The sequence below is a fragment of the Centroberyx affinis genome, unplaced genomic scaffold (genome assembly GCF_046629955.1).
Source record: "Centroberyx affinis isolate AG114_WGS23_722 - 3 ecotype Tasmania unplaced genomic scaffold, CSIRO-AGI_Caff_v1 ptg002785l_1, whole genome shotgun sequence".
Classification (NCBI taxonomy): domain Eukaryota; kingdom Metazoa; phylum Chordata; class Actinopteri; order Beryciformes; family Berycidae; genus Centroberyx; species Centroberyx affinis.
The window spans coordinates 55,001-78,807 of record NW_027280937.1 but is presented as its reverse complement, the minus strand read 5'-3'; the positions used below and the strand labels follow the sequence as shown (position 1 = coordinate 78,807).

General features: G+C 42.7%; 1 long non-coding RNA gene across 1 annotated transcript in view; it reads right to left on the bottom strand.

Annotated features, from left to right (window-relative positions):
- Positions 1-1,199: 1,199 nt before the first annotated feature.
- LOC139657934 (uncharacterized) overlaps positions 1,200-23,807 on the bottom strand; it is a 25,200-nt gene continuing 2,592 nt past the window's right edge. The window contains exons 2-3 of the long non-coding RNA XR_011696186.1: positions 8,701-8,743; positions 1,200-1,310 (exon numbers count right to left, since the gene is read on the bottom strand). This is a non-coding gene — a long non-coding RNA (uncharacterized lncRNA). The remainder of the gene's footprint in view (positions 1,311-8,700; positions 8,744-23,807) is intronic.

Below are 23,807 nucleotides of genomic sequence, written 5' to 3'. Positions count from 1 at the left end.
TAGGACACAACATGCTGGTGCTCAGTGGTATTGTGGTAATTAAAGAAGTGTGTATACAGTGACCCCCTCTGTGTCATAAGTCACTGTCAACAGAGCCAGTATCAGTATGGTGCAGCAGGTTGCAGGGTGGCTGGTGTTACATCAGAAGTAACCACCATCACTGCCACAGTGTGAAAGTGAAAGTAATCTTCTTGCCTATGCTGCTGTCTGTAGAGTAACCATTTAAATTCTGTATTCAACACTATATTAACTAGATTTTGTACAAAAAAATACAACATTCATTAATATTCTATGTTGCAATGGTAAAAGTGAAACGTAGTACATAAATTGTTGTCACATGAGCACAAAAGTCTAGATGTACAGTATGTCTCCGCAGAGCTTTACATATTGTATGAGCACATGTCCTTAATGTTGCCTTGCTTCCCATGGGGCCGCATTGTGTTCATTACTTGTTAATAGATACAGCGCACATACATGAATGTGTTATTTCAGCAGACACAAGACACCAGGGCCGGCACCGCTGTTAAACAATATGAATCATTACATGCATACGTCGTTCTGACCACGCAACATATGTTTTGCTCAAATCTACACACATGAAAAGCATTAGGAAAACGCAGCATGGTCCCGAAATGACAACGTGAATAAGAACATGTATCGCTGAGCAAATGTGGACCGCACACAAACGGCATTTTTTCTCATGTAGCAGTGAAGCTGAACAGGAACATGTATGCTGTGTGAAATCTACCATGCGCTCAGATGGCATTAGTAAAGCGCCAGTGTTTCTGTGCAATAAAATAAATAAGAAATTGTAGCCATCACAGAACATTTTCCACGCTTGCATTTGTTTGACATATAACATTTTCATCCAACAGCATTTATAAACTATACCATACAGTATGAACAAAATCATATCAATTCATAAACTTTTTTGGAACAGGTGTAAGTCTATGTGAGAAGAAAGTGCAAACAACTAATGCTCACACAACAGTTTAAATTTCGGCTCCCAAGCCACCAAATACTTTTTACTATAATTATAATACTTCAATTACATTAGATGGTTTTTCATATAAATAAGTGCCCAACAAACATAAATTACTTTAAATACTACAAAAATACAGAATTTTACCCTACTTGTAAAAAATAATCATGCATGTTTCCCATCCCTCCCTCCCTCCCTCCCTGCCTCCCCTTCTCTGTTGGTCTCTCCATCCTCTCCTCCTCCTCCTTTCCTGTCATCCAGCTGCTCTCGTCCTCTTCTTCATCTCGCGCTTCCTGCTTCCTCCTCATCCAGCTTTTCCTTTGCAGATCTGCAGTGCACACAAACACACACAGAACACACATAAACAAACGCGCACGCGTGCAAACACAAACACAATCAACACTATAAACTATTCCAAAAACATATGTCACAGAAAATGTAATATGTCTACATCTACACAACCAGGACCAGCACACTTAGCTCAGTCAATTTTGGCATTCATCACATATAAAATACCCAATGGCATATTAGAGATTCATGGAATTTTTTTCTCTGTGTGTTCATTAGTGCTGGTGGAGTCTGTGATGATGCATGGACAGGATTAGCCCCAATGAGACACTAGATGGCACTGGGTTAGGACATGGGAGCAAGTGTATGTTTAATGTTGCTCTATGCCACTCCAAACAATGCATACCCCCCCCCCCTCCCCCCTCCTCCCCCGAGTGCCTAAAAAGCTCTAGCTCACTTGTTAGATAGCCTACAGTGGAGAATGGCGGAAGGGCTGAGGGTTGTTTGTCACCTTTTATTGCGTAACATCTCAGCTACATGGTGCGCGCCTTAGCTTTCACTAGCAGTCAGCATGAGAATGTGTAACACTTTTTTTTACTGTAGCTTTCACTCTCTCTGCTGTTATGTCTCCACAGTACAAAGAGACAGGTTTTAAGTGATATTTAACAACAACAAAACCTTCACAGATGGGAGTCCCTGGGAGCAGATGGGGACTTTTGTACATATTTGTCCGACACTTCTTGACACATACTGAATGGTGGATATTTAGCAAACGGAGCTACTTTTCCTTGCACCATTTTGAGTCCCATTTGCCTTGAAGAAAACGCTTACTAGGAGGGAGTCACAAGCTGTCGATAGAAGTTCTGATATCAAGAGAAAGACTTTTCGGTGGGTGGCAGCGTCCGGCCTATACCATGAAACAACACAGTGGGCAACTTGCAGACTGCACGTCTCTATGCAAAACAGAAAGGGCCTCATAAATCACCACTATTTAATACTATATCATTAAACAGGAACTGACATACGGTATAAATGACTAGCAGGCCATATTATCCCCAGTGGGTAATCTGTGCTTTGCCTTGTCAGGCTGTCTGTCTCCCGACTTGTCAGTCTGGCAGACTTCACATCTGGATCACTGTTATTATGCCAGTCATAATGTTTAAGGGGGTATGGTATTTTAGACACGATTACGCAATAACGTTCAAAGTGGAACGCCAGTGTCTTGTCAGGAAGACTGAACGTCTGTAAAGGAGTAAAGATTAGATACAGATGGAGAGGTAGTGCTGAGAAAGACACACTAGTGGGTTACACAGTTATGTAGATTCCAATTCAAACCATTTACTGAATATGAGAGCCATAAGTGGAGCCAATATGAACATCTATAATATTATGCATGTTTAGCAGCCTGTTATGATCTCAGTCATGTTTACCATTAGATACATGCAAATTATCAATAACTAACTGGCATAAAGAGATAAAAAACTGCAATCTGCAAACTCTCTCCATTAGTTCTTATTCAAGTTTTGCCTAGTGAGGACAATTTTACACTAGCCTCATCTGAAAATGACTAGCCAAGGCCAAATGGGCTGGTAAAACAGGACACAGGTGTTGGCAAAACTATCATGTCTAACCACATTATCTTAAAATACAGTTTGATACATTATAGATTCTGCTTAGAATAGCAATTAGACATCATATCACCCTGCACCAGACTGTTTGTCTGTGACATGTCAGACACTCAGACTGGGTGACTGTATCAGTGTGTGTCATCTGACAAAGTGAACATTCCAGTTGTGAGTCACCGTGACAAATCTGAAATAACACTGTAAGGCACGCTCAAACACACACACACACACACACACACACACACACACACACACACACACACGTAAACAGAGAGTATACACACGCAGAAGACTTGTATGTATGTTGACAGCATGTGCACATTCATGCATGCAGGCACATAGGCTTGCATGCAGGTTCTCACTTACATACACAAGCACACACACCCACACACACACACACACACACACACACACACACACACACACACACACACACACACTGAACAATTGTCTAGTGTGTGGTAATTTATCAATAGAGTCTCTGTACCTATAGTCATTTGAAACCAACAATGGTTCACAGTTCATTGTAAAAACCCTTGACTGATCAGATGGGTTAAATATACAATCGGGGTAATTTCCGGAAATGCTAATGTCACACAACTCCCTGTAAAAACAATACAATATGTGTCTGTGTGGTAGTCGGTCAATACAGGCCCTGTCACCGTCTGTATGGTCATGTGAGGCCAACAACAGCCTTTGGTTTATAGTGAAAGCTACTCTACTCACATGACTCTAAACAAAACAAACCAGTCAACCAGTGAAGAAAACAATCAAGAGAGAGGGGAGGAGAGGAGGAGAGGAGGAGAGAGGAGAAGAGGAGAGGAGAGGAGAGGAGGAGAAGGGAGAGAAAAGTAAGCAAAAAGAGACATAACCCGATAATTTTACACCCCTTCCTGCCTCTCCTCCCTCTCCTCCCTCTCTCTTTCTCTCTCTCTCTCTCTCTTCCCTCTCTCACACTCGCTGCCTCCGTCTCCCTCCTACCTGCCACTCTCTCTCTCTCTCTCTCTTCCGGGCCTCGACTTATTTTTGCTGCCTCACTCTCTGTCGATCACCCCCCCCCCCCCACCTCCCGTTCCCTCTGTCATTCTCTCTCCGTCTCTCTCTCTCTCTCTCTCCCTCTCCCTCTCTCTCTCTCTCTGGGAGCAGACAGGCAGAGACAGGGAGACTGTTGTTGTGCTTGCCGTCTGACACTATCAGCTCATAAATCCCTGTCAACAGCTTGTATGTCTCCTCTCCTCCCATTCCCTCTCTCCCTCCCTCCCCCCTCCGGTGGTGAAGGAGTGGAGGAACCCGATGACCTGCCAGAGAGGGCTTGACTGGCACAACCACACACACACACACACACACACACACACACACACACACACGCTGTTAGAAAGAGAAACACACCCGTACACAGAAATGAACCAACATGAATATGTACCTTCACATGCACATAAGATAGAGAGATAGATAGATAGATAGATAGATAGATAGATAGATAGATAGATTTCCCTCCCCTCTCTTCCGTCTTCCCTCCTTCCCTCCCTCGTCTTCTGTTTCTCTCACTCTTTCTCTCACGAGCCACTCCGCAAAAATTGACAAGTCGACTCCTATGCTTCCTTCCGTATATCCTCCTCTCTCTCTCTCTCTCTCTCTCTCTCTCTCTCTCTCTCTCTCTCTCCCTCTCTCTCCCTCTCTCTCTCTCTCCCTCCCCTGTCCTTCTTTCCCCGAGGCGGTGTTTGCCGGCAGACAGACGTCACTGACAAGCGTTTCCTGTGGTTGGGGGTAAACACCTGGGTAATGAGGCCACGCTTGCACAACGAAAAAACACTCCAGCACGGGTTCACAGCCCCCCCCCCCCCCGCTCACCGCAGCACCGGTATATATATAGACACGCAAACTAGAGTCATGCACACACATGCAGACATACATGCAACTTGCAGACACAGAAACACACAGACACAGACATACATGCATACGTTTGGCTGAGGCTGCTAAACAAGGGGAGAGAGAGCCAAGCCCAGCTCTGTCAGCCAATATCCAACATCCAGACTGACTGCAGTGTGAAGGCATGCTGCGGTGAGCCGAGGTGAGCGGTGCCGAACTCTTCCTCTAGCGTCACAAAAAGCTAAGTTCATTCCCCCCCCCAAAAAACCCGGAAGCAAATGGCGAGCGGTGTCACAATTTTAAGCTCTTCCAGTATCTTCTAAAAATCCTGAGTGACTGAAGGTGTGCCGCGGTGAGGTGAGAGGCACCGGAGCGGAGTGTAAGACCCGCCAGTCCGCCCCGCAGTGTCACTCCAGCTGGTTTTGTTCCCCAGAGCAGTTTCTACATGAGGAATATGGGTCTTAAGTTCTACTGTCAAGCTTTTAGCCTCGCACCAAAGCCAGCCACGACCTGAGAAATGCGGTAATGGCTACATGAATGGCAGGAAAGGAAAAGTCAACGTGAGCTAAATTGAATGATCTTAAAGGAATAGTTCACCCAAAAATGAAAATTCTGTCATCATCTACTCACCCTCATGCCAAATGAAACACAGGTGAAATTTGTTAGTCCATATAACACACAGGGAGGCTGCCAGCACAACTTGGTAGCAGCCTTCTCCAAAACAACTGAAGTCAATGGGGACCTGTTCTTTAGAGCAGTGGTTCCCAACCCAGTCCTCAAGGACCCCCTGTCCTGCAAGTTTTTATTCCATCTTTACTCTTGCACACCTGATCCCACTGGGGCCTACACACTTTCATGCTGCTCTGTTCAGGTAGATCTGTCTCTACCAATCAGCATTAAGACCTTAACTGGATCAGGTGTGCAAGAGTAGAGCTGGAACCAATACTTGCAGGAAAAGGGGTCCTTGAGGACTGGGTTGGGAAACACTGCTTTAGAGTTCCAAAACAAAAACAGCCAAACAATCACACTGTGAATAGAAAGACCTATACACCATTATTTGTTGCAAATCAATCAGCTGTAGTTAAGATTTGCACTAAATTATGGTGTAAATATACTGTAGGTCTTTTTGGAACTCTGAAGAACTGGTCCCCACTGACTTGTGTTATATGGACCGAATCCCTGTGTGTTATATGGACAAACTTCACCTGTGTTTCAACTGGCATGAGGGGGAGTAGATGATGACAGGATTTTCATTTTTGGGTGAACTATTCCTTTAATGAGGAAGTGACCCGGGTCTCATGCCGTTAAATGACTGCAAGTCTGAAGGCATGCTGGGGAGAGAGAGGTCGTAGAGCAGGAAAGCTACTTGTTTAGAGCTGCTTGCATCGGCATTAACAATTCATCCTCCAGACTCCAGGAGTGATTCCCACTGAGTGTCACTTAGATGCATTTTGTGAGAGTGTAAATGCAGCCAGTGCAGCCTGTGGGCCTGCCAGGGAAAACAGACTTTGGATGAGGTCAGAGAAGACTCATCCAACTGTCTCATCCAACAACTGCTGGGTCCTTACTTCCCTCTGTTATTTTAGCGTCAGCGTTTAGTTTACGCTCTCATAAAGAGTGATTTACAGCTAATACACTGACAGTAGTATAAAGCCTGCTATGTGAAATGTTGCAGGAAATTCTTTTGATCCAAAGATACTAAATATTTTCAGTCTGGAAACATTTAGGATCCTGAAAAATGGCTCTCACTGTAGCTCTAAGATCATAAGAACTAGGGATGGGACGATATATTGAAATTCGATATATCGCGATACAAAAATGTGACGATATATCACGGGGCAGAAAAATGAATCATGATATTAGCTCCATTTTATTATGCTGTAGTAATCACAAATGAGACGCTTGACCATCACAATTTCACAAGCTCTCCATCGAAATTATATTATTTACACTTTGTAATGACATTATTAAATTGTTGTTTGTCGGAAATAAACAGAATTCTGCACAGTCAGACTTTGTCGTCATTAAACTTTCATTTATTACATCGTATCGTGGTTGTATCGAATCATGAACCCCATATTGCGTATTGTATCTTGATAAGCATATCGTGGCATCCCTAGTTCCAACAGATCATTTTCATAACTTTATGACATATACCACTTTTGCTCCTTGTACTGCACTCTGTTATCCAAATTGATTTTGTCCCAGTTAGAATGACGTTTTTCTGCTCCGCTGCCTCAAAACACTGTCTACACGTCAATGCCTTCAGCATGTTCAGTGTCAAAACCACTAGAGTTTAAGTGATTCACACAAGGATCATTTCATTGTGTCGTCCCTGGACAACTTTGAGGAAGCCTGCCTTACATGTGTCAGAGGAACAACAGGGAAGCCTGGCCGGTGAATCATCAGCCCTACCAGACTACCAAAGCCCATTCATATTTTTAGCCTTGTAGAGGTTTAAACGTCCAAAATACGTCATATCAGAGGCTGTGTTCAGTGTTATTAGCTTTGGCACATATACTGTGTGTGTGCGTGCGTGTGGCAGTGTGTGTGTCCGTATGTGTGTGTGTGTGTGGCCCGCACATGTCTTTGTGCGCAAAGGAAATGGCTGACAGTGAAAAATGTGACCAATTCTAATTTTAATTGCCAATGAAAAAAAAAAAAAAAAAAAAAGCCTCAATATTTATGGGCTCTGTCCAGACGAACAGGGGAGAAGGGTTTTAACCATGAAAGCATATTCCTTATCACAATTAAAAAGTGCTTTAACACAACTGCAACCCTTTGAAGTTAGATTAGCAGTAATATTGGACAGATCGGCACCGGCTTCCAACAATGGCAACTGAATAGGGAAAAGGAAATTATTTAACAGTGCCAAAGGTAATGTTTCCCTTTCGTTGTCTCTTTTTTTCCTTCGAATTAGCCACATGCAGATTTTTTTTTTCTTCTTTATTTTACATGACAGATTTTCTAGTGTGGAACCATTTTCTTTCCTTTCAATATGAAATTACTTTGCGTGCGTTTGAAGGAAAAAAAAAAAAAAAAAAAAATGCTCCGAGTCCAACCTAGGGACTTGATTTGAAGGGACAAAAGAAATAAAAACTAATTCGACGGCACAGTTTGCGATCCTTTTGAAAGCATTGTGCGCCCGAGCCCGAAAGTCAGAAAGAGCTTCCCAGGAGCTTAAGGTTTGGTACATGAAACACAACGGCTGAAGAGCTGTAATCACAGTGAGTTGTGAGTCCACATAAGTGTCTTGATTGTAAGTCTCCGAAACCATAGTCACTGTGTGTACCAGGGAAAAACACACACACACACACACACACACACACACACACACGCACAAACAAACAAGCGGCGGACTTGCGAGTTAAAAATTCCCATCATTACAAAAAAATGCCATTTAGCCAGAGTCCTTACATAAGGACATACAACCCCATGGGAAGACACAGGGCTGGAAATGAGAGCTGTGTAATTAGACAGAGGGAGAGAGAGAGAGAGAGAGAGAGTGAGAGAGAGAGAGAGAGAGAAACAGAGAGAGAAACAGAGTGAGAGAGAGAGTTCACTGAGCTCTTCCTCCCCTCTTAACCCCAGATATACAGAGAGAGACAGAGAAAGAGAGAGAGAGAGAGAGAGAGAGAGAGAGGGAAGGAGAGGTGACACGGTGTGAGAAAAAAAAAAAAACCCTCCCATGTCAGCCCGGGCGAGAAAGGAGAGAGAGGGAGAGGAACAAGGAGGGCAAAGCAGCAAACAGCAAGCAGCTGCTGAGGATTTACAGGCTGTAAATTATTCATCTAATCAGCTGTAGGAGCGGCGGGAGAGAGGGAGGGGGAGACAGACATTCACAGAAAAGAAAATGAGAGAGAGGGAGAGAGAGGCAGAGACAGAGACAGGTATTGTACAGAAACAGACAAGAGAGAGAATGTGATGCGGACTCACCCTGACAGTCCTGTTTGGGCCAGGTGATCTCCGCCTGCCAGACCTGAAAAACAATGACAATGCGCTCACATGCATATGGTATTCTATCCAGATTGTGCAGATTCTGCTGCCAGGTTATTGATGAAGACTGACTGACTATATGACGCCTTCTGTTAGCCTGGTTGTCTGTTTTAGAAATGATTTTAAGGATTTTAGCGGTCATCTTTCAGGCTCATCTCAGCTCTTTTAACCCATTATGAGCCAGAAGTGACTGGTTCTTTACTATGTGATCTTTATAGACAGGCTGATTTTCTACTCATTGTAATTGTTGGTTTAATTCTACTGTAACCCTGGCATTTTGATTGTTTACCTTCTTGGCTTTCATTTCTTTTTTTTTCTCATTATGTGTAAAGCAAATTCTAACGCTGTTTTGAAAAGTGCTATATGAATAATTGGAAATTATACTAGCTCATGTCCCAATTAAGGCCAAACAAGGTGTTTACACCGCTCCATATCCCGAACACAAATATCCCCATAGACAATATTTCAAATATTATCATGGAAACTGAAATTACACCCAACAGCAAACACATTACCTCGATACCTCAATGTATATGTAGTATGAATATGATGTAGTTTACTATGTATATAATGTAGTATGTATATATGATGTAGCATGATATATACAGTAGTGATGTATGTATGATGCTATGTAAAGCCCTTTGAGACATACTTGTGATAAAGGGCTATATAAATAAACTTGACATTAAATATTGGCATAACCCAGCTATTGTACTCTATCTTCTGCTGTAATATATGGAATATGCAGCTAGTGTAAATCACATACGGTGACATTTAACTCTTAATACTGGAATATTAAAGTGCATTCAAACCCACTCAATATCATGGCATGTTTGAAGATGACTGAAAAGCAGTTAAGATATGATTGTAGCTCTCCCTTGATTATTATTTGGGTTGATAAAGTGTAAATTATGAGATGCTGTCATTGCACAATTGAGCATGGCAAGTGAAACAACAGCCCTACTTACTACTAATGCCATCAAGATTTTTTTTTTTTTTTTTTTTTTTACATTTCTGCCTTACTCAATACCATAAGAACGAAAGGGAATTCATGGAAGCCAGCGTGGGAATCAGAAGAGACTAAATGCCGTCACACAGACCATAATCTAACACATCCATACCGCTTGTGCTGCAAATGGGAGTCTGCCCTGCTTTCGGGTCCCAGACCGCCTCCTAAACTATGTCATCACTTTCTCCCGCTCCCCTTTCTCTCCCGCTCCCCTCCACTATAAACCATGGCGCGCAGAACAATACGGCAGAAAAAGAACCGCATAATAATAACAACCTCATTGCACTCATTGCACCCCCCCCCCCCCCCCCCGCGCGCCCGCTCCAGCCTTCTACGCTTTTTTGACGCCCAGGAGCTTTTTGAGAAGATGCTGATCCACAAATTCCCATGAGGTTTTGGCGGAGTGGACCCGCGCCAGTGGAAATTGCAAACAAACACTGGGGCTGCTGTGTCTTATGCGAGCACAAACAACCTCAAAGCCCTGGTTCTCTCACATCACATCTGTGTGTGTGTGTGTGTGTGTGTGTGTGAAAGACAGAAAGTGCGAGAAAGTGAGAAAGTGGGAAAGACAGAGCTGGTGTGCGTGCGTGTGTGTGTGTGTGTGTGTGTGTGTGTGTGTGATTGCAAGGCCTAGAAGGCGTTTCAAAGGCATTATGGCATTAGATTTATGAGGGCATTCACAGCAACACTGGCAATAAAACAAAGATCTCAGCTCCTGTCAGAAGTTCATATTGTGGCAAGAGAGTGTGGGAGGGAGTGAAAGAGCGAGAGACATCGGGGGGAGAGAGAGAGAGAGAGAGGATGGAGACAGAAAGAGATAGGGAGATGAGGAGACGGAGTTAAAGACTGGGAGAGACAAGGAAAAAAGAGAGACGAGAAAAAGAGATGAAGTGAAGGAGAAGAAACAAACAGAATGGGAGCGAGAAAACTCTCACGAAAAAAAAAAGGCCAAAAGGCGAGAGAGGGGACAGGCAGACAATTCAAAGAGCGGCCGAGAGAAACCGTTACTTGCCCTCCTTTTTCTCTCTCCTTCCCCTCCACCCCATTGGTTTTAGTGGCCTGGCCCGCACCACATTATGGGTCCCTGGGCTTTTCATAATGGCTGGGTGTGTTCTGATCCCGCACTACAGTCGACGGCAGTTAAATCCCATTCCTAATTAGTGGTGGGAACCAGAATGCCAGTAATGAAAAAGGGATCGAGCGAGATCGGCCAAGGGACAATTAAACACCGCCGAGGGAAAACAATATTTTCGAACAATATTTCACATCATAACCCAAGCGATGACCCACAATGTGTGTCATACTGTCTCTCTTATCTTGCCTAGTACTGTCAGCCAAGGGACAATTTAAAAAGCAAACAACAGAGAAGAACAATACAAACATGTACTCCTGATGTCTCTGTCCATTTTTGAAACTTAGTGACATTTGCAGAAGTAGGGGGTAAATAGAATTTTTCAAACTAGAGTAGAATAGGTTCTTCCAGTCATTACAAGTTTGTCTTTATGAAGTTTGAACTTATGAATATTCTACAAATGTAGTTGGCTGGAAACACAGTGAAAGCATCTCTTGATGACTTCGTGATGTACCTGCACAGCTTGTAGCTTCCTGCCCTGTTTGCATCCCCATTTGAACTGAGAAACCGAATGCTCATAGGGACACAAAATGGCTGCAGATGGGAGTTATGATACCGAGTGAATGCAAGGTATTCAGTAATACTTTTAACTACAATTTTATGGGAGTTTCTTTAACAGGATTGAGGGTGGGGGGGCAGTATTGGAGCATTTTGGGGGTCAAGTGCCTTGTTCGGAGGCACATCAGCAGTATGATATTGAGAGGGGAGAGCAACACTTTTCCAATGAGCTCACCCAGATAATGATATATAACTATGACTGATATACTGCACAGGTAAATGCCGTTATAGAGACATAATGTGTCTTAAAATGGCAGTGGGCCAACACAAGACTCGGGAGTATACTAAGGTGGAGTCACTTGCAGTATGTCTAATCTGCCAGGAGTGGTTTAAGGTCATGGAACTTGAAATACACGGTGTCACGACCGTGTTGCTGCTAATTGCGTGGTTGCATATGTACCTGAGGTCATGTGAAAAACCTTGCAACTCAAATGTGTTGCACAACACATTGTTTCATCACAAAGATGACAATGTGGAACAAGATATATATCTGAATTCCTGTGATGAATACACTGTATGTATTCAGCAATGCCTTGAGGGCATGAGACATGTGGTAAAAGCTGTCAAAAACACATTGATATACTAGTTTAGAACAACTATATGGTTACATACATAGAAGCATTCCACATGGCATCCAGGTTGTGACACCACATTCCTTTTTTATGCAAATTAGAGCATAATCTTACCTTATTTGACCAGTAACCGTCATTTTTTCATCTGTAGTAGGATAGCTAAGAATGCAATAAATCACACTTTTGCTGATCTAAGTGTGTTCTTGAAAGACACACACACACACACTCAACCATATACACACACACACGCCCTTGGACGTGGCTCATTGAAGAATGTTCGGAATGACTAATTTTAAGGTGTCAATGTTGATATACGCTAACTGTATGGTTACATTCTGTCAAATGGCAGAGACATCAGTCAGTGCTGAAAATCTGTAAGGAACTGAGGATAAAATGTGCAGCTTCAGCACTTTTTTAGATATTGTCTGCAATAAAAGAAATTACTATTGAATCCCACTTTCTCTTAATGGCTTTTATACTGGTCCCAATTAGAGAAGAAGCACACACACCAGTGTTCCCCTGGGCCAGCCCACCTGTAGGAGCTGTCACCCCACCTAAAATAATTTGTTTATGAATTTCTTATGTCTATCTGCTGTTTCCAGAAACATTTCCACACTCCTGAGAGACAGTTCCTGGGATCTAAAATGATTCACACACTGCATGGGCTTGTCTTTGCAGTACATGGAGGTGTGGCCTGATCGTATTCCTGCAAGGTTAGTAATAACTTGTTTCAAAAGGCATCATGAATATGCCATGTTGATATATACCAACTGGATGAATTCATGCTGTATAGCGTGACTAAGCCTTTATTGCCAGCAGCAACAGAAAGCTGTGGATAGAACGGATACCTGAAACATACTATAGTGGTTCTCAACCTTTTTCATATCAAGGACCCCTAATTTAGTCTACATTAGGGCCACGGACCCCCATTTGATGCGATTTTGTCCCTCGGACCCAAATCTAAGAATATTTTTATTGTTAGATATGATTTTGTCCAGAACTCCATGACTATCTGTATTGTAGGGAGAGAGATAACAGTGAAACTATGATCAAAATAGTCAGTCTCCTACATTCTATAATTGTCCTTGTAAATGAAATAATGAAGTTTAACGATTCATCAATTTGCTGGGGACCCCCTGGGATGCCCTCAAGGACCCCTGGTGGTCCCCGGACCCCACGTTGAGAACCACTACTGTACATGGCAGGAATCACTACTTCAAAGACAGGCTCAAGGCTTTGGAGCAATGGTCCAGCCATCTATCACCAGTCCTTAGCATATGTATTGGGACAGTGAGCCAAAGTTTATGAAACGATCTACACTGCAACATGCATTTAACATTAAAATGAACATGAGGCAGAACAGAAAGAAGAGAAAGTCAGCTTTTGATGGTGGATCTTTGCAGCAGAATAGACCAACTTTTACACTGTTGACCCTACTTAGATACAAGATGCTTGTATGTGCTTGTATTGTTCATTGCCCATAACAAATTTTGCTCAACTGCATGAAAGCTTTGTCCACTTTTGTCTTCTCTCTTTGTATTAATCCCAAATCGCCAAATGACATGTCCTTTACCATGATGTCTGTCTTTCTTCTCTGTCTCTCTATCTCTACCCTTTCTGTCCCATTACATGAATCCCAAGGAATCAGAGCAATAAAAAAAAAAAATTCCGGACAGTCTCTACCCCTCTTCCTTTTCTACTTCTTCTCTATCTTTCCTTCTTCATATCACTCTCTCCGTCCCGTCCTGTGAAAGTGATTTTTCTAGTCAACGGCGTTTTTTCTCAGTGAAACGTTAGAGGTCAAAACCGCTGACTCACAGCATGCATGGCTGTGATGTCAAGGCGTCGGAATGCACCTCCATCTCTCGAGGGGGGGGACGAGGGGGGGGTTATCAAGATTTGATTGACAGGTGGTGAGTCAGGCCATTTAGTATGGAATGTGTGCTGAAGGGAGGAAAGGAGGCAGGGAGAGAGAGAGAGAGAGAGAGAGAGATCCAGACACACACATACAAAGACAAGCTGATAGAGAGACAGGGAGAGACATGAGACAGAGAGACAGAGAGAGAGAGAGAGAGAGAGAGTAGGACTGATTGACTGTGCCCACTAAGCAATTAGAATGAGATTAATTGGTCGGTTGCCACTTCATTGGACTGTTATGAGCCAAGGTGCTCCTCTCAGTAAACCATTTAAATGTTGAGCTAATTGCTCTAATTGTTCCTAAAGATGACAGAACTCCTATGGCATTACACAGCACACCACGCGTTTCCTCTGTGGGTTAACAATGCACTAAATGGTAATTGACAAAATGTTTAAACTTTGAGTGGGGCGGAAGCAGAGAGAGAGGGAGAGGGAGAGAGAGAGAGGGAGATGGGAGCAGTAGAAAGAGGGAGAAGAGAAGGGCAAAAAGAAGGGAGAGAGAAAGAACGATATTGTGTGTGTGTGTGTGTGTGTGTGTACGTGTGTTAAAACAGCATGGAGTTGAGGTCATGGAAACTAAACCGTCTATGTATTCTGGCCTCTGGATTAGCCAGGGCATGCCTCCACTCTAACTGGAATGCTTCTTTATCACATACACACACACACACACACACACACACACACACACACCCGCAAGGTCAGGCATGGAAAGTGGAGCAGTGCTTTAAATGACCTTGTCAGACTAGTTATATAAACCAGTTAAAAACTTTATAGGATTCACAAATGATCCGTGGAAAGCACTAACACATGCTTCAGCATATATTCGCACAGTTCATTACGTATTTATGATTTCACTAACTCATATACTTTACTACTTTAAATGTTGATACTGCCTATAAATATTTAAATGCGTGGTGAATACTTGATTATTTGTGAATAATTAATTTGTTATTACTTACTACTGTACATTATTATCAAAAGGCTCGAGCATATATTTTTCAAAGCTCCCTACAGTATGCTTGCATTCTTGGCTTGTTTGATGAATATTTTTTCACTGGTTTAGCACACAGGAGTTCAGGAGCCGTCAACCTCCAACCTCAGCTGTCATCATCAGCATTCAGGATTTTCCCCCGGCTTGCAATATCAATAATTACAAGGACGTAAAATGATTTGAAAAGGTGATGGAGAGCTGCCTTTTTGAGCGAAATAATTCATATTTTTCACTGTCAAATTTCTGTTTTTAAGTTCTAGTTTTCAAGTTTTTCATGCACTTTATGCACTTGTCCATTCTTTGTTGGGGGTTATCAAGGGAGGGGTATGATTTTTGTTTTATGTTAAAAGTACTGAACTCGATATGATATAGAAACCAACTAAGAGTCACTGTTGTGATCATGTTCTGATGTTCTGATCAACAGTGTCAAAGACAAGCAGTTAAGTAGAACCTAAAGAAAATATCCACTCTATCTACTCTGTTTTTTTTGTTTTTTTTTTATTATTTTAAGTAAAGTTGTTTTCCACAGAAACCAGATTGTTTTCCAGATTAAGCTGGACAAGTGCACACATGAATTGCAATGGAAAAACGCCAGTGAGCAATGAGCTGTTCATGATTCAAGAAACACTTTTGTGTTTCTGCTGGAATCTGCTCAAAAGAATTATGATCAGATGGTGTAATCTGATTTCTTATGTTTTCAATTTTCATAGTTCATAAAATCAGAAACTTTTCACACTCTTCAGGAGAGTTCTGATCTCTACAGTATAAACAACTCAATCAATGGTACTAAATACAATTCTAGTGTTATGGTATTTCTTAGCACTAAGAGATGAGAAATACTTTTCTCTTGCAACATTCAACAATATTGAATTCTGTCAATTCATACACCAAAAAAATCCTTAAAGTTTACCACTCTTCCATTTGGGCTCATCTTTTCTACACTCTCCTTTAATAGCAGGAGAACTTGCACATTTGGAAGACGTATGATTTTTAAATTACATATGTAAAAACAAAAATAACTGGCGCTGATTATGGCTCCCCAGAGCAGGTACACACACGAAAGGCAATAAAGTGAAATATCACTTTAAGATGAGTGTGAAATGTCTGTAATTACATGACTTTAAGGGTCTAGTTTTCATACAAGGATTACCAAATTAAATTATGTGCATACATCTCATAAATACTACATCCCCTGTTTCATGGAAGAAAATCCACTCTTATCATCACTTGCCCGATCTGGAAGGCACTAACAAGTAAAAAAAAAAATTGTTCTACTACTGAAAAAAATGTTCATAATTTCACAAATTCTGAAGTATTTGACATAGCATTACTTGAATTTGTGTACTTAGTGTATGAATGTATGAATGCACTTTAGAATATGGGAGTTATTTAGTTATGAAGAGGTGATATATAGAGATATAGCCAAATGGGACACTGAAACTGATCAATCTCTTAAACAATTTGCATCTTTTAAAAAGTCAAAAAATCAATGACAGCATACATTTAAGTGACTCTACATTACTGAAGGTGTCTCCTGTTGAGTACTGCACATTCCCAACCAGGTGAAATCCACCCACCGCCTGGAAAGAATTACAGTAGCTCACAGTTGGGCATATCTCTCCCTCGGTGCTCAGGAAATGGCCTATTTCGCCCCAGCACAGCCCGTCCCGGCTAGGGAAGTGGTCTAACCACATGAAGTGTGGTCGAGTCTGTTTACACACAGTAATTTGCACAGGTGAGAGAGGATGGGCCGCTGGAACGAATACAGCAGGACCCTTTTTTTCCGTCCGCACCGCTAGGGAATGGACGCTGTTTGGGAGAGCGATTAATTCAATTCATTCATGAATTCCAGCCTGAAATCAGATTTTGAAGCATGTATGCTATGGAAAATGCCTTTAGATAGGAACTGTACTGTAACATCAATAAAGGATAGCCAGAGCAAGAAAGAGAGAGGAATCTGGGCATTCCATTGAACAGCATTTCATCAGCATAACACCATACATGACCATGTGATATGTGCACAGAGCAATCCCATGCAATTTGAAAAACCACATACCCTCGGACCTAAATAGCTAAAAAAAAAACTTTTCTGTATCATTATGTTTATGTTTATAGTCTCATTCTCACAATAAGCAAGAGTTAGCACCAATTACTATGCCTGCTAGGCTTGGTAGCCCTGGCTCGGTTTCCACTACAGGGTCACACAGGGTCAGCCAGGGCTTACACATTAGCCAATTTGCCTATACAGATCTAAACAGGGCTAGCAGAGCTTGCTCATTAGCCCAATTTACACGACACAGCACTGGACACAGCACTAGCCTGTGCTTATTCATGAGCCTGGTTTTCACAGCAGGATCAAACAAGGCCAAACAGTGCTAGCCAAAGTGAACTCCAGGAATATTTCCACTGAATTCATCCTAAAAACACATTTGTTGTTTGGGAGTGTTGAGAGAGATGCTTTTTTCTGTTGGGCTATGGTTTCAAATAAAGACATTTGAATCTGGTGTTTAACATTTTAAGTTGGCCAGGGCCAACTTAACAGGCATACTGCAGGATTTCCCCCTTGAAATAGCATGAACTCATCCAAAAATGATCCTACTCAATCATTACTTATGGCCCATTGGTTGTGTGTCTGCGGAGAGCCTGCTGCCTTCTGCCTGGATTTTCTTATTTCTGAAGGTTCAGGACGCTTCTGGGCGTCAACCTTTTGGCAGTAGGTGTGTCCGCCTGCAACCAAAACCACTGCTGAATGGTTTTATATCTAAAAGCCACGTTGGCTACGGTTGCGGTCCTGAACTCTAATACAGAGTAACTGGAGTGCTGGGGCTGGATTCACAAAACCTTCTAAAGAAAAAAAATCTTCTCAAGTGCCACTTTTTTCTTAACTTTAGTCTTAAGGAAAAAAAAAGAAAGGAAAAAATGATATTCTTAAAAACTGTTCTTATATATTTTCTTAACTTTCTTCTTATGTTTCTTCTTAAGAAAAAACTTAGGAATAAATGGTATTCTTGAAATGAAAGTTCTCCAATTTGTTCTTGATTTTTTTCTTAACTTTAAGACAGTCCTTCACCTGTTTTCACCTAACATTAAGATTAACATGTATTGTAAAGCTTTATTTGGTGTAGGGCCTCTGTCTCATGTCTGTTGAAAATAAGCTAGCAAATTTTACAGTTACCAACAGCAACCAATATTTAAATCTTTGCTCTAGTTGCTCTAAATAGGTTTTTCCCCAGTTGTTTTGTAGATGGAAGCACTTTGGGTTGCCTCCTAGCCTTGTCTCCTAGCCTCCTAGCCTTGTCTCCTAGCCTCAATGGCAGTAAGCCTAAAGTTTATTAACCAGAATTAATTCAGGCCCTATTTTGAGAAGTTCTTAAGTAGGAAAATTAAAGAAATTCGTAAGAAATTAGACTGTTACTAAGAAAATATTGAGGAATTGCACTTAAGAGCCTTCTTAAGAACTTCCTAAAATTTCCTCTTATGTCATTTTGTAAGATCTATCTTAAGAACACATTGGTGAATCCGGCCCCTGGTCAGAGCCAGCTTGTGTGTCATGAGCTGGCAGCTAGCTACCGTTGTTAGCGCAACTTCATTGTAGTAGAAAAGCTAATACCTACAGTAGCTAGCTAGCCCCATCCTCTCCTTCAATACTCTCCAACGAGTGAAAGCCAACCCCGGATTCACTCTAGTTTTGGAACGAGCCTTGTCTGCTTGGCGTTTGGCCTCGCTGTAGGCCTACTTTGCGTTTCGTACGGTTCTGGAAACCTCGTTCATGGGGCGTACACTTCGCGTCTTATTGAGCTACGGAGTAGGGGTCAGCTTTGAAAAATTGTGTTTACAAGCCACAACCGGCAAAACCCTACTCAGTATGCCTTTAAAATGCTTGCTTTATTGGCCTTGCTGTGGACAAGCGGTCACTGAGTGTGTTCAGTTTTAGGGCTTCTGTGTAGACTGCTAGTCTTGTGATAGCGTTGCGGTGCTGTCCCTGGCAGGGCTAAGACACACAAAAGTGTCAGTTGGACCCTATCACATGGGCCGCATGGTGACACACACAGACAGGCGGACAGACAAAAGCACTGACACACACACACACACACTTGCAAAGACACTTAAACACTTAAAAAAACTAACCCTCCCGCAGACGCAAATCATTCTTGCTTGGGGTTTATTTTGAGAAAGCAACTCGTAACTCTTTTGGCGGAACAATCACACAAAGAGTACACAGCTTTTTCTTACAAGATGGAGGAATTTGCCTTTCGCCTCAGTGAAAAGATTGTACCGCATCAATGCTGTCGGACGACAAATCTCAAATTAAATTTCCAAAGAGTCATTTCTTTCAAGGATTGACGTCTTTGAGGTTCTACCAGAGCTCGTGAATAGGAGTCGATTTTTTGGCTCACGCTTGGGTCAAGGATTGCATTCAGCGTGTGAGGGACCATGCAACATCTCAATTCGCGCAAACAAATTTTCAAAGATTTCATACAACAACTGTCCCATTCATTTACTGTGTGCTTACATCTTGAAGGTCCATTTCCTTCCTTCCTTTCAGTCCCGCCGCATACCTCTCCCATTCTTCACTCTCCCTCCTTTATCTTGCCCCGAAAAAACCCGCTTTCGTCCTTTTAATTCACTCCTGCTCTCTCTTCTCTCCAGAGGTGTCCGAGGACTGTTTACTTACCCCCCCCCCCCCACCCTTTCACTTTTCCCTCCATCTCTCCATCCCTCAAGGTTATTGAGGCCTTTTCACTCACGTCCTTTTATCTCTTGCCTAACTATCCACCCTCCCAACCCATCCATCCAGCCCATCCTCTGGCCCTCTTCTGAGAAGGTTATTCGGACTTGTTTACCACCTCTTCCCCTCCTTCCCGTATCCTCCAGCCATTCGTTCATCCTTCATAACCCGCTCCCTGTCCATCCATCAATGATACATCCGTTCCTCCGTCTTCATCATCCGTCATTAGTGGAGGTTGTTTCGGTGCGACTGGCTGTCCTTGCTTCGGCGCGCTCCTCTGTCTTTCTGACCCGTCTTCAGTCATCCGTCCCCGTCCATCCATCTATCCCATCTCTCTCTTTCCATCCCTCCATCCAGCTCTCTCACCTTTCGCCGGAGGTCATGTCCTGTTTGCCATCTTTGCCTCTTTCATCATCCTTCTCTCCCCCTCTCTCGTTTTGGAGAAGTTATTTGAAGCTGTTTCGGCTTTGCTTATCGGACATTTCTCGTCTTACCTTCCCCCTCGCTCCCTGCCCTTCCACGTCTCCCTCCGTCCCCTCTCCCCTCCCCTCTCCTCTCCATCCATCCATCTCTCGCCCGTTTCAGCCGTTTGCATGTCTCTCTCTCTCTCTCTCTCTGATCACAGCCCGGCTTTGCGGTCGATGCTTATTTCGCTCCCCCAGATGAAAGACGGCACAAAATCACAAACATTTGACCACAACAAACCAGGCAGTCAACAACATCACCTCACATGGACTTGCTCATATGTGTGTGTGTGTGTGTATGTGAGCAGCATGGAGCTTGAAGTTTGAATAGAGTCTGAGAGGTAAGCGTACGCAAACATACACACACACACACACACACACACACATATTCACACTCAAAAACCCTCTCACAGTTCCTCTCACACTTCAGAATTTATTTTTCTGATTTATTTATGCAGCAATCCCCTTGCAAATCCAACTCACAGCCGGCCGACTGACCGAGCGGCTGCCCTCTGTTTCTTTTTCCTCGCATAGAATTTCATAGACCTTGAGCAACAAAAATGGAAGAATGGGCGAGAGGGGGGGAGAGAGAGAGAGAGAGAGAGAGAGAAAAACACACAACTAAGGTAATAACCTGACTTCGCCTCAGTTGGTTTTGATTTAAGAAGAGGAAGAGTGTGTCAGAAACACAGCAGGCGCCCCCCTGTCTTGATGCCATGCCAGATTTTCCGAAGAGAGACAGAGAGAGAGAGAGAGAGAGAGAGAGAGAGAGAGGGATGGAGACGCAGAGGGGGAGAACGAAGGAGGAGAGACAGACCGAACAAAGAGAGACAGAGACACCGAGTCGCACCTCAACGCCAATTAAATAAACTCACCCGAACTGACACAAAGGCACATGGAGACGCCATTGAGAAAATGAGCGAGAGAGTAAGAGAGAGAGAGAGAGAGAGGAGAGGGTGTTACCGATGAATGAATTTTTAATAGCACTGAAATCAGCCGTGCCAGGAGCTCAAACAGAAATAAACACCTTGCCTCCGATATTTTTAAACCCTCTTTCTGTGGAAATGGATCTGTGTTTATTCCAAACGGGACGATTCTTAATCAGTCGGCAAACATGACATCGTACCTGACACTGGAAAGAAAGAGAGGGGGGGAGAGAGAGAGAGAGAGAGAAACAGAGAGAGCGAGACAGACCCTGACAATAAGAGCGGCAGGGACAGAGAGGCTTATGGGTAAATACAGCATCGCACGCCACTCACACCCCACACACACACACACACACACACACACACACACACACACGCACACGCCCAGTTGATTACCCCAGGTGTCTCGCATTCACACATGAGGAGCGCTTGAATTTTAAACTCCTCCAAAAAAAAAAAAAAAAACATGTGTCAGCCCTCGCCCATCTGCCTGTCACCCCGCGCCGCCCCCCCGACAATGCCGAGCACGCAATTACAGTAAAGCGGGGAGGACGTGCCAATTTGCTCCCAATTTACTGCTTACAACATCATGCATTTGCCTCAAAATGTGTTTTATCTTAACATAATATATGAGGACGTGCCGTTCCTCCGATCGGCGGGGACGTCCCAATTTGCCGATTTTGAAGCGCGTCCCAATTTAGCGCTCAGAACGTTACCATTTTTAGCGTCTGTATTCGATTGTGCATCTGAACGTGGAAAAAGAGAGACTATTTTAGTTCAAAAGGGACAGCCCGGTTTACCGCTTAAACCACCCTTTCTTTCAGTATTGTTTTGTTTCCGCGTGTGAATTCAGAAGGGCGACACAACGGGATAAAGAAAGAGCCCTCCTTCCCGCAAAGACGTCCCATCTTACTGTTACTCAAAGAACGGAGATGTCCCACTCGAGCCGTTTTAGATGGGAACGTTTCTGTATGGGCAGAAGTATGTGTCACTAGAAACTGAAATTGAATTATTTATATTTGAATTTGAATTGCTCAACTTGAATAATTGCATTAAAAAACTGAATTTGAATCACATAATTTGAATTTGCATTGTTTAACTTGAATAATTGCATTGAAAAACTGAATCTGAATAGCATGAAATTGAATTTATTAGTTTGAAACTGAATTCCAATAAACTTGAAACTGAATGTAATATCATGAAATTGAATTCATTTACTCTGAAACTGTATTGAACTGTATTCACTCACAATTCAAATTCAGTTCTCGTAATCCAAATTCAGTTCTCGCAATTCAATTTCAGTTTACTGAGACACACCATCCTGGTCGTTGAGGAAGAGCAATCGAGTGCAGATTCACAGAACTTTTTGGCCCGAAAATTCCAGATCCCTTCAGTTCTCTGGACATGACACTCCGAGCTGAACGGCATCAGTCCCGGCCTCATCCACGATCCAAAGAAACGTTCTTCAACGTGTATCAAGTCCATGGATCAATGGGAGTGAAGGAAATGGTCAAAAACATACAGTAGGTGCTGATTGGCCGGAAAGGATTTCTGTGAATCTACACTCTGGGAATATGGTGAGAAAGATCTCCTGCTCTGTTCTGGGAGCTTTTCAGACACATCATTCTTTTTCCCTTCTTTTGCCTTAAGATGAACCTGTTCGCTCTAAACTCTTAACTGAGCCATTCTGTTTTGGTCTGCTTTCGTCGGGGGATGCAGAATGACACAATTAAAAGAATCGGTTTGCATCGTGCATATAAGCTCCTTTGACATGAGAACAAGGTCTGGCATATCAAAATATAGCTTAGTGATATATAATGAAAGGGATAGATTCAGCTTTGATTGTGCTGCATTGTAATGCCAGTCCCTCATTAATTTCTAAGTATTAACTAAGGACATGCAATGTTAACTAAGTGTCACCCTCGTCCTCTTTTTCCCTTAATGTGTTTTATATAAAGGTGGATTTCTCCCTTGTCTGTCACTCTGCATTATTCTCCCTGTGTGAAACTCATCGCCCGCCTCTAAAATCTCTCTGCGGTAATATCTTAGTGTAATAATAATATCTTAGCATGCGACTCGGGCTTATTCAAAAACAGCGGAAGAAAAAAAGCTGTAAATAGATCTTTTGAAGGGCTGATGGTAATTGCTTTCTGCGAGGCTGGTAGCCGTCGACTAGGCAAACACAGGCGTAATTATAAAAAAAAAAAAAAAACGGGAAACAAATATAGAGGCCTCACGAGTCAGTGGGATGGAATGAAAAGGAACAAAAAAAAAAAAAACCTGTGTGTGTAATTTCCTACGGCTGATTTTATCTGTCCATCCCCCTGTTTGTGTATGTTACACAGTAATAACATGGGTGGGAGGTGTTATTCAGTAGGGTGCACCTGAAAGCGGTAACTCAGCAGTTACCTTGTTCACAACCAGGCTCTTCTGGAGAGAAAATCCAGGTAGAGTAAGTGCCAAAGTGGAGACAAACATGTAAAAGAAAATACAATACCGGTACATTGTTATTGTATTTCCACTCATACACTTTTGGCAAAATGAAGGTTAAGGCAAACAGCATGCATTGTGTCTCTGCAAGTTGTTTTTTTTGATACATTTGGGAGAGACTGGCATCCAGTGTGTGAAATTCACTAGTGGTATTTCATTCAAAATTCAAACAAAAAATGATGCTGGGATTGAGCCAAACGCAAAATCATACAGGTGTTGTCATTAAACCGCTTTGTTTGGGCCGTGACTTTACAGAAGA